Below are 16,791 nucleotides of genomic sequence, written 5' to 3' on the forward strand. Positions count from 1 at the left end.
GGCAGCACAGTGCTGACAAGAGCTTGGGTTCTGGATGTATTTTGAACACAAAGCTAGCAGGATGTGTTGATGGGCTAAATGTGGAACCCATTTAATGAGAAAGGCCAAGATTGAGACAAACATCAGGCAGAGCTCAGTCTAGGAGCCAAAATGATAAAGTCAGGGCTCCACGTCTCCATTTTCAGATGGCTCGTTATACACAGCAGTATGGTACTCACATAAAGCCCAGCGCTCATATGCCGCCAGTTTGAAGAGTGTCTTCTTCCGCGACTGCCAGAGAATCTTATGTTTGTGCTCTGTGTTTATCCCTGGGTCAACAACTATGGCCAAGTTTGGATTATATGCCCAGTCCCTGCAGGTGTAAGAAGGATGGGTAGGGACAGGCAGGGTCAGTCCAACCAAACTTTAAGTGACATCAAAGTTTTCTGGCTAGTAGACAGCCAAGCCAATAAAGAACAGATTATGGGAAAGTCTGTGTGAATATGTAGGAAAGTTGCAGATAAATTATGCCCAGAATGGAGTAAAAATGAATGAATCTATAATTCCCTCTGAAGCTGTTTTTTTTGTTTTTTGTTTTTGTTTTTGTTTTTGTTTTAATCACTATGAGATGTTTTCAGAGAGAATGTTTTGAGGGCCTATTAGTTTCCTGTTGCTTCTGAGAAAAATTAATGGCTTAAAATAACACAAATTTACTGTCTATAGTTTTAGAAATGAGAAGTCTGACACAGTCTCACTGGGTTAAAATCAAGGTGTTGGCAAGATTCTGTTCCTTCTAGAGGTTCTAGAGGGAGAGTTTATTCCCTCTCTTTTTCAGCTTCTATAAGTGGCCTGCATACCTTGGCTCATGGCCTCCTCCTCCATCCTCAAAGCCAGAAGGGTAGCATTTTTAAATCTGTGTGCCTTTCTTATTGGGTTCACCCAGATAATTCAGTATAATCTTCCCATCTCAAGATCCTTAAGCTAGTCAAATTTGCAAGCTCCCCTTTGCCATGTAGGATAACATATCCGTAAATTCTGGGGATTGGAATGTGGACTTCTTTGGAGGATATTATTCTGCGTACCACAGCCTGCCATATATACTTAGCATCGTTTTGAAGACAGTTGCTTTCTCTTGGGATTGTAAAAACATTCACAAGTGGTTTTTACCATGATAAATGTAACCACACTCGCTCACCCAGGAATGGGCCGTCTGATGCAATGGCTGACCATCCAAAGGACTGTTTCTAGAGTTCTTCCCAGTGGAGACGTTGTATCCAAGAGGGAGAGAGGTCCAACCAATCAGATCTTGTCCTTTGGGGTGCTTGCCATGCACACAGGGGTATGGCCTGTGGGTACAGTAGTGAAGATTAGAGATACAAAGAGTGAAGGTGGTGAAGAGCAACCATGCCCTTGGGAGAAGAGTGGAGAACCAGGTTGGGGGGGGGGGGGCGGTCCAGAAGAAAGGCAAAGAAGGGAAGGGGGAATCAGAGACCCAAGAACTCAGGCAGAGATTCTGTACCTTGGGTTGGCTCCTTTCCACTCCCTGTGCCAAAGCAGCTATTGGACCATCAGATCTACCACTGTAAATAAGCAAATAAACAGTTACAAATGAGGCTCTGTTCTCTTTGTATGAGGCAGTTTAGGTTTTTTTTGTACTTTTACATTCCATCTATTCTCACAAGAAAATCACATACCTGATAACCTGAGCACGTCTCTCTTCCCAGCCGTCTGGAGAACCTGACGTAAGAGTAAGGCATGAAATCTGCCCCCAGTTAAGACATTAAATGAGAGATATCTGGATTTGACCACAGACAGTACAGATCAGCCCCTTAAAAGTTTACCACTACTTTCCCAATAAACTCCTTCTCTGGATTCCGGACTCTCTGACTTAAAAAAAGAACCCTTGTATGACAACATAGTAGCACCCAGCTTGCTTATGACACTTTGTCTTCAGGGGTGAAAACAAAATTGAGTTGGACTTTACATGTCAGGTGTGTCCTTATTTAGGTTTTTTGAAAAGTAGACTCTAAAACCTAGTGTCATCCACAGAGGCCATGGAAACAAGACAGTGGATCTGGAAGGAGGCCAGCAGAATTTGTGACCCCACCCTCTTAAGCCAAAACAATACTGACAGGCATAAAATTGCTGTTTATGAGGTTATAAGTCCTAAAAGGATATATTGTATATACAGAGAAAAATGCCACCCACAGAGCTAATTCTTCTCCATGTTGGAATTTAGACTAAGAGGCTCTGGGGTAAGAAAGCCAATCTTTTTGATTTTCAAGCTGTATTTAATATCTGGCCAGAGTTCAATAACCACCCTTTTTTATACAGTTGTTCTCAATCTTCTTTGAATCATGGACGCTTTTGGATATTTTATGAAAACTACTGACCTGATCTTCTGAAAAATGAACATGAACATACAATTTTGCATAAAATTTCAAGGAGCTTATCATGTCCTTGAACTGCCATAGACCCAAATTCACAAAACAAAACCAAAGCTCTACGATATGAAAGGTTAAGGAGGATGCCATGGGTTATTCAACAGGTCACCCGATGCCACAGGTACTACTCTCTCTGATCCTTTACTTCTTTTTCATCCTCTAGAGCTGCTCATAAGCATTTATGGATCTTTGCACAATGTATGCATTTAAAAAATATGTGCATTTAATGTTTATTTATTTTGGAGAAAGAAAGAGACAGAGACAGAGCACGAGCTGGGGAGGGGCAGAGAGAGAGGGAGACACAGAATCCGAAGCAGGCTCCAGGCTCTGAGCTGTCGGCACAGAGCCCGACGCGGGGCTCAAACCCACTAACTGTGAGATCATGACCTGAGCTGAAGTCAGATGCTTAATTGACTGAGCCATCCAGGTGCCCCATTAAAAAAAAAATTTTTAATGTGTATTTATTTTTGAGAGAGAGAGAGAGAGAGAGAGAGAGAGAGAGCATGAGCGGGGGAGGGCACAGAGAGAGGGAGATGCAGATAACGTGTGCATTTTTGAGAGAATTTCCAAAAGAATAGCACTGGTAGTACCTGGCTATAAATGATTTGCAGAACGTTTCTTGGGAGGAGCGGCAGAGAAATGCTGCATATGAGTGTTGAGTTAAGGGTACCATCCACATTTTTCTCTTTGCTGTCCTAGCATGGAGGCTGCTTCCACCTAACTTGTGCTCTTGGTTTCATTTTATTTTATTTTTTCTGTTGCAATACTGTTTTTTTTTAATATATGAGATTTATTATCAAATTGGTTTCCATACAACACCCAGTGCTCATCCCAAAAGATGTCCTCTTCAATAACCATCACCCTCCCTCCCCCCCACCCCCCATCAACCCTCAGTTTGTTCTCAGTTTTTTTTTTAATATATGAAATTTATTGTCAAATTGGTTTCCATACAACACCCAGTGCTCATCCCAAAAGGTGCCCTCCTCAATACGCATCACCCACCCTCCCCTCCCTCCCACCCCCCATCAACCCTCAGTTTGTTCTCAGTTTTTAACAGTCTCTTATGCTTTGGCTCTCTCCCACTCTAACCTCCTTTTTTTTTTTCCTTCCCCTCCCCCATGGGTTTCTGTTAAGTTTCTCAGGATCCACATAAGCGTGAAAACATATGGTATCTGTCTTTCTCTGTATGGCTTATTTCACTTAGCATAACACTTTCCAGTTCCATCCACGTTGCTACAAAGGGCCATATTTCATTCTTTCTCATTGCCACGTAGTACTCCATTGTGTATATAAACCACAATTTCTTTATCCATTCATCAGTTGATGGACATTTGGGCTCTTTGGATAATTTGGCTATTGTTGAAAGTGCTGCTATAAACATTGGGGTACAAGTGCCCCTATGCATCAGTACTCCTGTATCCCTTGGGTAAATTCCTAGCAGTGCTACTGCTGGGTCATAAGGTAGATCCATTTTTAATTTTTGAGGAAACTCCACACTGTTTTCCAGAGTGGCTGCACCAGTTTGCATTCCCACCAACAGTGCAAGAGGGTTCCCGTTTCTCCACATCCTCTCCAGCATCTATAGTCTCCTGATTTGTTCATTTTGGCCACTCTGACTGGCGTGAGGTGATATCTGAGTGTGGTTTTGATTTGTATTTCCCTGATGAGGAGTGACGTTAAGCATCTTTTCATGTGCCTGTTGGCCATCTGGATATCTTCTTTAGAGAAGTGTCTATTCATGTTTTCTGCGCATTTCTTCACCAGATTATTTGTTTTTTGGGTGTGGAGTTTGGTGAGTTCTTTATAGATTTTAGATACTAGCCCTTTGTCCGATATGTCATTTGCAAATATCTTTTCCCATTCTGTCAGTTGCTTTTTAGTTTTGTTGATTGTTTCCTTTGCAGTGCAGAAGCTTTTTCTCTTCATGAGGTCCCAATAGTTCATTTTTGCTTTTACTTCCCTTGCCTTTGGAGATGTGTCAAGTAAGAAATTGCTACGGCTGAGGTCAGAGAGGTCTTTTCCTGCTTTCTCTTCTAGGGATTTGATGGTTTCCTGTCTCACATTCAGGTCCTTTATCCATTTTGAGTTTATTTTTGTGAATGGTGTGAGAAAGTGGTCTAGTTTCAACCTTCTGCATGTTGCTGTCCAGTTCTCCCAGCACCATTCGTTAAAGAGACTATCTTTTTTCCATTGGATGTTCTTTCCTGCTTTGTCAAAGATTAGTTGGCCATACGTTTGTGGGTCTAGTTCTGGGGTTTCTATTCTATTCCATCGGTCTATGTGTCTGATTTTGTGCCAATACCATGCTGTCTTGATGATTACGGCTTTGTAGTAGAGGCTAAAGTCTGGGATCTTGGTTTCATTTTAATAAGAATATTGAAGTTTAGCTATTTAAGATCATCTTTTTCAAACCTTCTCAAGCTTTTGTGTATCAGAATTACAGGGAAGGCTTGCTTAATGGCAGATTTTGAGGCTCTATCTTGCAATTTCTGATTCAGTAAGTATGGGGTGCCACCCAAGAATCTGTATTTCTAACAAGCTCCCAGGTGGTCCTGATGCTGCTAGTTCTAGGACCACATTAGCAAGGCACTGATTCCATCTCTTGTAAAAAATGAGAAACTGAGACCTGCTCCCATTTCTGCTGCCGTTCTCCATGTCTCCCCGAGGATGCACAGGTCCACGTAAGCTTTTATGTCCGTCTCACAAAACCACCAGCAGCAGTGAAGGAGATGAGGATGGCAAACACATCAAGCTCATTCCTGCCTCAGGAACTTACACTTGCTGTTCCTACATCATATGACTTTCTGCCTCACTTCATTCAGATTTCTGCTCAAAGTCCTTCTACTCTACCTTTCTTGACCAGCACGTATAAAATAGATCCCATGACTCTTTTTCCCCCCAAACAAAAGGTCTCACATATTTATTACTACACAAACCTACTAGTGCAGAAGCATAGAAATAGAGAAAAAACATTTTTTTCCCCAGTAAAACACACCTAATTGTTCAAGTAGCAGTGATGTTTAGAGAGTGATATGGTATGACCAAGTGACCTTGATGAACATGAATACATGTGCCATCTCATGGGCGATTTCTTGTGGATCCAGCTTTGGTTCTTCTCCAGTGTCTCTTCCTGGAGTTGTAACTGATTTTATTACCAGGTTTCATCCAAATCCCACTGGGGAACAGGATGATTCTGCTTTTTGTTTCTTGACCAGGAATCACTTGATCCTGAAAGTCTTGTGAAAAGACATGGCAGGGAACAGTCAACCACACACACCACAATGGCAGAGAAAAGGAGGGGCCACTCTGTATCTTCTCATATCACATTAATTTTATCTCCAGCCTTGACCTTAACTTGAAACATGTGCTTTGTTCGTTGTCTGTAGACATAGCTTCATAAGGACAGGACCTGTCATGTTCACTACTGTGACTGCAACTTCTAGAACTGGCCTGGAACATGATACACTCTCAGTAGATATCTTCTGGATTAATGAATAAAAGTAGTTTGTGTAGTATAAATTCCATTCTGCTTTATATGTTTATAGCCTTCCTTGAAATGATCACTTTTTCTATAATTTTGGTATTTTCCAGACTTCTATTTCAGCAGCTATGGTTGTAACAACAAATTGGGTAACAATGTCTAGATGCAAGAGAAGCAAAAAAGTATTTTAATTTATTTAAAATAAATTGATTTGAATTAATTAATTTTAAGTAACTTATCTCAATGCAATGCAAATGTTGTTCATTAGTCAATGTGATTAGGAGACTACATTTGTCAAACAGAGAAGGCCATAAATGAGAGGATGTATCTCTTTACAGAACCAGGGGAAATTGGTATCCTACCTGATTGCTTTCATTCATTTTTGCAATAAATATCTACTTATGGATGCTAGGTTAGGAATATAGAAGATAATAAAATGGGGGAAAATCACTGCTCTCAGAGAACTTTCATAGCAGTGGAAGGAGAGTAGAGAAAAAAAATATACAATATAAATATATTACATAGTATATTATCAGGTAATAAAGGCTCATGAGGGCAAAGTATGGAATGAGGGATAAAGGATATGTGTGTCTGTGTGCAATTTTAAATAGGATAGTGAGGGAAGGCCCCAATGAGAAAGTAATATAGAGAGAAGTCTTGACTGAGGGAAGGGAAACAGCTATACAGATCTCTTAAAGTATTATGGACAAAGAGTGGATGTGCAAAGGCCCTGAGGCAGAATCATGCTTAGCATGTTGAGGAAACATCGAAGAGGACAGAATGGCTGAGGAAGAGTGGGAAAGAGGGGAAAAAGTAGATAAGGTTGGAGAGGGTGGAGTGCATATCACATAGGCATTGTAAGGATGCATCTCCATTGGTGGGTTCTGGGGCTAAAAGTCAGGATCTGCCTAGGATTGTGATTATAACAGTATCACACTGCTGTTGAGAACAGTACCTAACACACACCCAGGCTCTAGACTCCCTAAGTAGAAAATCTGAGTCCCGAAATGTTTTTTAAATACTTAATTGTTCAAATTTCTCTCTAACAAGTTCTGCCACAGTACATTATCTAAAAATATTTATTGAGCATCTACTAAAAGCCAGGCATTGTAGGTAACTGTTTCTTAATGTAGGAGAGAGAAGTGAAAACGTCTATTTATCAAGAGCTTTTTTGTGTGCCTGCCAGGCAGGGTGTCAGGCACTTTACCTCGGTTATCACAGACTCTGTGCTCTCCTAGAGCTTTGGGTTGGCAGGAAATATATACAATGAGCATCAGTAACAACAAAGACTCTATGCAAGGACCCCATGCAAACAGATAAAGTACCACTAGCTATGTGAGGCAGAGCAGGTCACCCCTGACAGGAGCTCTGTGGGATCTTCACCAATTGGCCAAGACCAGAGTGGGAGTGTGTTGGATCCTGGTCAGCAGCAGGGAGTAAAAGCTGGTGGGGAACCGAGCAGATGCAAATGTGGGATATGTGGACTTAGGAGGAGGAGGGGACAGTAGGAGCTCAGTAGAGTTGGCTGCATCCAGATTCTGACAGGGTCTTAGGACCTTAGGGGTGGTTACAAGGAACCAGTGAGGTCATGCAAGAAGGGGACAGCACAGCAAAGCCACAGACGTCTGAAAGGCATGTGGGAGAAGGGAGGTCAGGGGGAAGGGGGGGAACTCCTGGTGGGGGAAAGGAGAATAGGAAGGAAGAATGGAAATGCTGTCGGCAGGGGGGGGGGGGGGGGGGGGATCTCCAGCCTGAAATGAATGTGTGTTGGGACAAAGCGTTTCTGGTTAATTTTTAAGCATTAGTAAACTTTTAAGTCTCAGCTGCATGCTCCAACTTCTGTCTAGAAAGGGATAGCCAAGAAGAAATTCTTCCATTGGCATGAGGGCTATGATTAGGGGAAAATTCCTCAGGGCAGACAATTCCGTCAGCATATTTTTCTAATTTATATTTTAAATAGTACAAGTGTTCCCAGAGGCCTGGTGACAGACACAGCTTCTATAAATATATTAAAGTCAAACAATCTGCACATAACTGCCAGTCTGCTGAAGACTCCCACCCCTTTCCAGATTTAACCAATTTTTAAAGGCAATTACATTTGGAAATTTTAAACTTGCAGCTAATCAATCTAAGGAAAAAGAGTTTACTCCAATACCATTGCAAAGGAGCATTTCCCTCACTCTTTCAGTGTCTTCAGCCTTTGAGTGTGGGAGACCTGTTCACATTACCAAGGCTATGGAAGAAAACATAAAGCAGGGTAAGGAGTAGGCAGATAGGGCGGTGCAAGGTACTGGGGTGAGCAGACTATAGTCTGTTGTCAGAGAGGCTCAGGTACAAATGCCACTGCCAATCCTGGCCCTTCCTAGAGGTGACACACACACACACACACACACACACACACACACACACACACACACACACTAACTCCTACCTACATATATTTAGTTCCATATCTATCTATATGTGTGTATATTAAAGCTCATGAGCTCATTCTTATATCTGTAATTCTAATCCTACACCACGGGGTCTTACATTTTTTTATTTGTTACTTTTTTCTCTGATCATGAGCAACCTGGCTCTTATTATCCACAATATGTTCACTTATTTTTTCAATCCTCATGTACACATAGGTAGTTTCTGAATTGCTAACCTACCACACTCCTTTGAGAAACCAATTTACCAACTCAAGTACAATATATGTCTATAGTTCTAGTGCTTTTTGCTTTGGTTTTATAATAAAAGGTAAAAATACTGTTTTCCAAAATTGTTGAGATTAGTATTTTCTACAACCCCTTCAGTGTAGTTATGTTATTCATATATAATAGTTAAATTTGATTTTTTTAATGTTTGTATTCCATTTTGAGTTCCCTTATATCCCTGTTCATTAAATTTTTTTTTCTTTCAAGTTTACTTATTTATTTATTTTGAGAGAGAGACAGAGTGAGCGGGGAAGGGGCAGAGAGAGAGAGAGAGGGAGAGAAAGAATCCCAACCAGGCTTCACACTGTCAGCACGGAGCCCAATGTGGGGCTCGAACTCACAAACCATGAGATCATGACCTGAACTGAAGTCAAGAGTCAGACACTCAACCAACTGAGCCACCCAGGTGCCCTGATTTTTTCTGAGACAGAGTGAGAGAGAAAGAGAGACAGAGCATGCAAATGCGTGAGCAGAGGAGAGGAAGAGAGAGAAAGAATCTTAAGCAGGCTCTACACTCAGCATGGAGCCCAACGTGGGGCCCGATCTCACAACTGTGACATAATGACCTGAGCGGAAATCAAGAGTCAGATGCTTACCCAACTGAGCCACCCAGGCACCCTTTTCCCTGTTGATTTTTAATTAATTATGTATTCTTTGAGTATGTGGAATATTGCCATGGTTCTGAGTCAGAGCTGTGTAGAAAGTTATCATCAGAAAGGTGGCTCTCCCCACCAAGTCCTCCCACTAGCTGGTCCCCATTTCCCCACTCTCGCACTCCATTCTTTCCTGCTCCCTGTAGGTAAATCTCGCTAGGCTTCAGTTTATCCTTTCTGTATGTTTGGTGTGTAAGTGAGCAATTACATGTATAATTTTTTATACCCCCTTTTCCTTATATAAAGTATAGCGTAGTAGACATATTATTTGTACTTTAATCAATTGATTTTTGACAAGTTGCCAAGGAAATTCAACAGAAAAGAAATAGTCTTTTCAACAAATGACGCTAGAACAACTAGATACCCATGAGGAAAAGAAAAACGAACATTGCTGTTTATCATACCATACCATTACCTGGTTCTATACACAAAGCTCAACTTAAAATGGATCATGGATCTCATACAAAAACAAAAAACTAAAAAGCTTCTCAAAGAAAGCATATGTGAAAATATTTACGATTTCAGAGTAGACAAAAAATTCTTAGGCAGGCCTCAAAGTTTTTGTTACTTTAAGATGTTATGGTTGAGGTAATTTGTTCTGGCAGCAACAGAAAACTAATACAGAAAGCATAGAAAAATCACCAAAAAAATTCTCAAGAGGCTACTGGTCTTGTCCATGTTTTATTTGTGTTGGGATTTGAGGGAAACCAATAAATAACAATCCTTTCCTCACTGGAATTTGGAACTGACTGAAAGTTACACATAAGAATCAGGCAGATGGGAGCTAAAAATACAAGGAGATGAAAACATTACTCTCACATATTACTTATAAAGTAGATATTGGAGAACATAGCTTGGATCTGCTAGTCAAAAGAACTTGCTAATACTCTTTGCTCTCTTTTTGAAACCTTGGAACAGCCCTCACAATGAAAATCTTCTGCCTTTAAGAACAGAGAACAGTCTTGTGCTGGAAGAAGAGGAAGCCAAAAGATATGAGGCAGAAAAGGAACTCAGAGAGAGTGGAAGCATGACATAGATTCAACATGCTGGCTCCAAGATGTAGGACCACAGGCAAGGACCAGAGGGAAGTCTCCAGAAGCTGAGGGTGGCCCCAGCTTTGCAGCCCTAAGGACAAATGAGCAACTGGCCAGTGGAAAATAATAAAACCTTCAACGAGAGATCACTGCTTAGATGTTTATTTATGTGGCTAAAACCCAGAGCAATAAAATCAAACACAACTTGGAAAGAATTTTATTTTTAAGACTTATTTGAGGAAAGTAAAGCTTATTAGCAACTATAGAGAATATAGTGAAAAACATACGATACTATATAAAAATAGAAGTGGCTTCAGGGTGAAAAATACCAAATGATCTTTCCAGCTCTGCTACTTACTTTGGCTGTGAGAATATGAGGAAGTCCTCTGAGTCCACATCTTAAAATAGGAATCACACACTACACCTAAGAACAGAATTTCTGCAATGATCTAATGTAATAATATCTGTGAAAATGCTTGGAAAATTGGAGAATGCTATTTAAAGATATCATTTTCATTAACATTATTAAAGATAATATCTTACCATTACTAAGCCCCTGGGGCATAGCGTAGGTGCTTTAAGACACATCCCAGCTCTTCACTGATACTTGGGTATCATTTATCATATCTCGAGAGCAATTTTCTAAATGAGACATACTTTCTCTTTTCCTTGGTCACTGGCCATGGCATGTCTACAGAGAGCTCTATTTCAAATGAACAGCTGATATAATAATGCCTAAGAAAATGAATGCATCTTAAAGAGGAAAATGTTGTCCCTTGGATGTGCCAAAATGAAATGCTGCAAAAAAATCAGAATAGCCATCTTAACTTCTACCTGTGAACTATTGCGAGCCCATTAATAAGACTGTATGTTCATTTGCACATCTTGTTGTTCAAGCTCCTGAGAACATTGTAGTTGTATGTGGGGGTTAGCAATTACTCTCTGCCAACTTTGAGGGGCAAAGTTGAGACCTAGAGAGGTTGAGCTCAGTACAGCTACACCTTTTTTCACCAAGGTCCAGAAGAGAGGTATGGGAGGACCTCACTAAAATTTAGAACTAGAATTTCAAATTACATATCTCAGAGAAAACATAGAGATAAAATTAGCTTCCTTCTCAACAAGTTGACCTTGAATAAGTTGGAGGGAGAAGATACAAAAGAGTACACAAATATAAGATGGATAAATGCTTGGGCCCAGAGACAAGAAGCTAAGAGACCACTATCAGGTTCAAGAACAAAGAAATCAGAATAGCTTACAGAGTCTTCCATTGTTCCTGGTCATGACTGAACCCTAGAACACTCTGTGTGACTCTTTATTTCACAAGTAGGGAGAGAGTTTGGAGACATGATTACAGTGTTGAGAACTGAAATTATGACAGAAGGATAAAAGGAGTACTGGAGCTCAGTCTAAAATGGAGAGTAATGGGAGATAATAGAATATTAACACTTCTTTTACCTGATGAAAGCACCTGGGGTGGGGGGTCATGGGAAAATCTTGAAAGGGAATGGTTTAAAGTTTTTTTAAAAATCCACTTCATGAAATAAGCCATACAGAGAAAGACAGATACCATAGGGTTTCGCTCTTATGTGGATCCTGAGAAACTTAACAGAAACCCATGGGGGAGGGGAAGGAAAAAAAAAAAAAAAGAGGTTAGAGTGGGAGAGAGCCAAAGCATAGCATAAGAGACTGTTAAAAACTGAGAACAAACTGAGGGTTGATGGGGGGAGGGAGGGAGAGGAGGGTGGGTGATGGGTATTGAGGAGGGCACCTTTTGGGATGAGCACTGGGTGTTGTATGGAAACCAATTTGACAATAAATTTCATATATTGAAAAAAAAATCCACTTCAACTAGGTATGTAATGAGGAAAGATGTAAATCTGACATGGTAAATGACAAACATTTATCAAGTGCCTTCAATGTGACAGAGCCTCTGAGCCTTCCCTTGAAAAGGTGCTCTCCACCTGTCCTGGGAGGCGGCAAGTACAGTGTGGTTAGTGTGGCAGATGGACTAAACATTCAGCTGCAGAAAGAAAAGGGGAACCCACCTAACCCAGGAAAGGTGCCATCTTAGCCACATTTTGAAGGATGTGCGATCGAGGGAAGAGCATTCCAGGCAGAGGGAACAGCATGAAGGTTTGAGATGACATGGTGTGATTGTAGGACTAAAAACTAGTTCAAAAGTACAGGTTTGTAGAATACAAGGCTGGATAAAGTTTAAGTGGCATAATTTATTGAGTGTCGATTTGTACAACTTATACTTTTTGTTTTTCTACATCATCATGGTTAATCCTATAACAGCTCTTGGGGGGGGTAGTTTTGTTAATCAAGGTTAATATTCAAACCCCAAACTCTTAGTGACTTAGTATAATTAAAATCTATTTTTCATCTCTAAAGGTCCAACGTGGGGCAGGCAGCCTACTTATATCTAGTAGCCATGACATCTGGATCATGTGGCCTCTAAGGCCACCAGCACAGAGGAAAAGGGATAGAAGAGATACTCTGATTCATAACTGCTTGCAGTCACTTCTGCTCAGTCTGTGGGCTAGAACTAGTCATATATTCCCAAGTTCACTGCAAATGAAATTTGGAAATGCAGAGAAGCACATGGATATTCGATGAGCACCAGCCATCCCTGCTCTGGGAAGGCACCTGTAAGAGTTATTTATCATGGCATAACAATGACCATAAATCTAGTGGCTTAAAACAACACGTTTATTATCTTACTTGCTGTAGGTCAGGAGTCCAGGCACAGCTCAGCTGCATCCTCTGTCAGAGTCTCAGAAGGCTGCAATCAAGGTGTTGGCTGGGGCTAGGGTCTCGGCTGAGGCTTGAATAGGGGGGAATCTATTTCCAAGCTTTGGGGGCTATTAGCAACATTCAGTTCTTTATGGGCTATTGGACTAAGGTCCTCAGTTTCTTGCTGGCTATCAACTAGAGGCCTCCTTCTTTCCTTATCTCATGGGCTTTCCCAACATGGAAGCTTCCCTCCTCAAAGTGAGCAAGATCTATAGCATGTCCCGGCCAGGCTGGTGTTGCAGTCTTATGTAATGTAATTCCTGGAAGTGACATCCTGTCCACTTTACCATATTATTTTGGTTAGAAGCATTACAGGTCTCATGCACATTCAAAGGGACTGGATTACACAAGGGTGAGTGTACCCTGAGGTAGGTTCAATTGGGAGCAATCTTAGAGTCCATTCACCACCACACCATTATTAAATCCTTATTTGTTAGAAAAATAAATTGGGCCACAGGGAGGTTAAATGGTTTGTCTAAGGCCTACAAGTAAGGAATACAGATGGAATTCTGCTCTCTTCGCTGTACTACCAGATTATGAAGAGCTTTCTGTTTGAGAAGAAAGTTGGATTTTTATCCTGTAGATAACAGGATCAGATTTTCATTTTATTTCTTTTTAAATTTTTATTATTATTTTTTTAAATTTAAGTAAACTCCATGCACGATCAATGTGGGGCCTAAACTCACAACCCTGAGATCAACAGTCACATGCTCTACCGACTGAGCCAGCCAGGTGCCCCCAGATTTTCACTTCAGACGAGATCAGAAGTATTCAGGGTGGTATGGCCGTAGACCAGATTTTCATTTTAGACAGATCAGCTGACTGTTGGGATTGGATCTGAGAAGGTTTTACTAATGGCAAGGGTCAATTTAGGAGATTCTGGACCTGATTGATTGGGAAAAGAAGACAGCAGTGACTGGGTAGGATGCAGTTGCTTCAAATGGGCAGGGGATTTTCCACGATGGTAATCATTCCAAATGCTTTTAAGATCGATCCTACAAAGTAGACTCTGTTGTTATCCCTATTCATAAGTGAGGAAAGTGAAGGGTGAAGGGGTAAAGTAAACCAACTCAGAATAAAGAACTGATCTCAATTCAGACCTCATGACTCTTACTTAACTCCTCAGTCCCAGGTTTATTTCAAAGAATCAAAAAGATTATATGGCTTAGAGAGTCACAAGGCTAATCTACTCCCATTGTCCATTCATTCATTCATGCATTCATCCCCAAATATTTATTAAGCTCCTGCTCTGTATCAGATGCATACTTACCATTTACATTCATTATCCTTTTGAATCCTCTTAATCACCTTTTTAGGGAGTTGTTGAGAAGTATTACTTTCCCCAATTTATAAAGAAAACACTATTTTGGTATCTCCTACAGTGCTGAGGATAAAGTGAATCCTTCATCAAGTCTAGCTGAGTCTACTTGACTTCAACATGTTTACAACAAAATTGGTTAAATTTAAGGATGGTACCAGCACAGGTACCTCTCTGTTCCCTTAGTACTTTCTTCTTCAATTCTAAATACTTCTATTTGGGCACTACTTACAAAGAAGCTGCAAAATTGATTCAAACAGAACAACAACAACAACAACAACAACAACAACGTGGTTCAGGAGCTTCTGGTCCAAAACTTTACATTTCTCCACCCATTAAATTATAGAGGGAGAGATGCCAAACTTTTATAGATATTTAGTTCAGCCAAATTAGTTTCTCTCCTCTCTGCTTGCCAAACATAAGGCAGACTGTCTTTATCCCAATGAAAACTTCATTGTTACAGGCAACAGCCAACTCCCTACAGATTCCCTGAAATCATTGTGATCTCAGCAACTCTTGTTCCCTGCACACACTTTCCAGATTGATCCCATGAAAGTACCTCATTATCTTCACTCTCTTGAGTATTTGTAGCATCTTCTAGGACATGTGCAAGGCTCTGCGTAAATCACTGAGGCACAAAGCTTTCAAGGACAGAGACAAGGTAGCTCAATTCTATCACATCATTACTAGAACCTGATTCCCAGTAGGAATTCAATGCGTACTCATAACTTGCCAATTCTTCATCCAATCATCTATAGGGGAGAGGATAAAAATGACAACATAGGTGAATGTTCCCACCCTTTCTCTCTGCCAAATAAACTAGGCTTTGTTTTTGCCACTGTTCCTTTTTACCCCCTCCACTTGCCTCTACGCTTGTTGTGAGCTCCAATCACAAAAATGGGCTGAGGGATAAATGCTCTATAAAACAGTAGTGAAAGAGAATGTGGAACTTTCTTTCCCAGAGGACAATGAGTGTGGGGAGCTGACACTTCGGAAGTCTGGAGGAACGTGCTGGTGATGAAGGGCTTGGGGAGAGGTTGAGAAAGGCAAGAGAAAGGTCATGGTCATGGCCAAGAAGAGTCACGGGGGATGAGGGAAAGAAAACTAGTGACAGACCCTGGGAGATATGTGGTGCTAAATCATATGAGAGGAAGAGAATTTTAGCAAGAGTTACCTTTGAGTTTTACCTTCTTTAAGAAATATGTGTGAAGGTTTGGGTTCCTATTGGACTTTCCTCCTTTACATGGTGCCCCTCTTGAATAACCTATGTAGAGCATGGTTATGATGCAGTGACATATGCAACAAGCATTTATTAAACTTGCCTGGTGATCTCAAACATTATTATACAGGACAGGAGATAAAAAGAAAGAAGTGCCGCTATTAGAGACCCTCACAGTTTAGCTAAGGATTCAAATAATAATATCTGTACGTTAGTTGACAGCTTACAAAATTGTTCTTTATCTTAAATGATTTAAGGGGACCATGCAGGTCATATGTAGATTATTCCCATTTTCGGGATAAGGAATCTGAAGCTCAGAGAAGACTTGACAGTGGCTGTCATCTGGCAAGTAGCAGAGTTAGAAACAAAGCTCATATCTGGGGAGCAACAAGGTTGTCCCCTTTCTGCTTTCTCATACTCCCTCTGGTCAGCAAGGAAAATGAAACAGCAGAGAGTAGAGACCTTGATTCAGAAGGGTAAAGTGGATTTTTTAAGATTACGAGAAAGGAGGTATTCAGGTAACCTTTGTTGTGATAAAGGTTGGGATTCAGGGGCATGTCAGATGGCTCAATTATCACCTCCTTCTTGGTTGTATGGTCACTTTTGGTCCCACATACATCAGCAGTTGACTAGAGAGTAGGTCTCACAGAGGAAGAATGATATCTTTACAAGCTCTGGGATCCACCTGCAGACTTATGCACTCCGGGAATTCCTTTTTTCTAAGAAAGAGGATCTGATTGAGTCTGTTTGTTACTACTCCATACGAAGCACCTGATGGGAAAGAGCTCGGCCAAAGTCCAGCAGTGGTTTTTGGCCTTTCTCATGTCCAGCCCACCCCACCAGTGACTCTGGCTTAGGTGACCAGGATAGCATGGCTCACTTCACTCCTTGAATTTGGCTCAAGCTGTAGTAACTTAGTGCACAAAGGAGTATAGGAGCTGTTTTCTTCAGAAGATGGCTTGGAGTGCACCTTGCAGATGGCCTCATGGACCTTTCCCTATGGGCCATACCAGTGAGGTGCAGGGAAGGAAAGGTTGTGACTCAGAGGCTCACAGGCACCCAGGAGCCCTGCCCTGCTGCTGTACTTCATGAAATAATAAGTGTGTTACCCTTAGTGCTTACCTGAGCACAATAGATACCCATGACCTCATATCTCTTATATTTTTGT

General features: G+C 41.0%; 1 long non-coding RNA gene across 8 annotated transcripts in view; it reads right to left on the bottom strand.

Annotated features, from left to right (window-relative positions):
* LOC122224399 overlaps positions 1-1,983 on the bottom strand; it is a 28,402-nt gene extending 26,419 nt beyond the window's left edge. For 7 of the 8 annotated variants that reach the window (XR_006204756.1, XR_006204757.1, XR_006204758.1 and 4 more), the window contains exons 1-3: positions 1,674-1,983; positions 1,499-1,559; positions 1,175-1,325 (exon numbers count right to left, since the gene is read on the bottom strand). This is a non-coding gene — a long non-coding RNA (uncharacterized LOC122224399). Of the gene's footprint in view, positions 1-218; positions 353-1,174; positions 1,326-1,498; positions 1,560-1,673 lie in introns of all 8 variants that reach the window. The other variant, XR_006204760.1, reaches the window with a different exon arrangement.
* Between the last annotated feature and the right edge of the window lie 14,808 nt (positions 1,984-16,791).

This window comes from Panthera leo, chromosome B4 (genome assembly GCF_018350215.1).
Source record: "Panthera leo isolate Ple1 chromosome B4, P.leo_Ple1_pat1.1, whole genome shotgun sequence".
NCBI lineage: Eukaryota > Metazoa > Chordata > Mammalia > Carnivora > Felidae > Panthera > Panthera leo.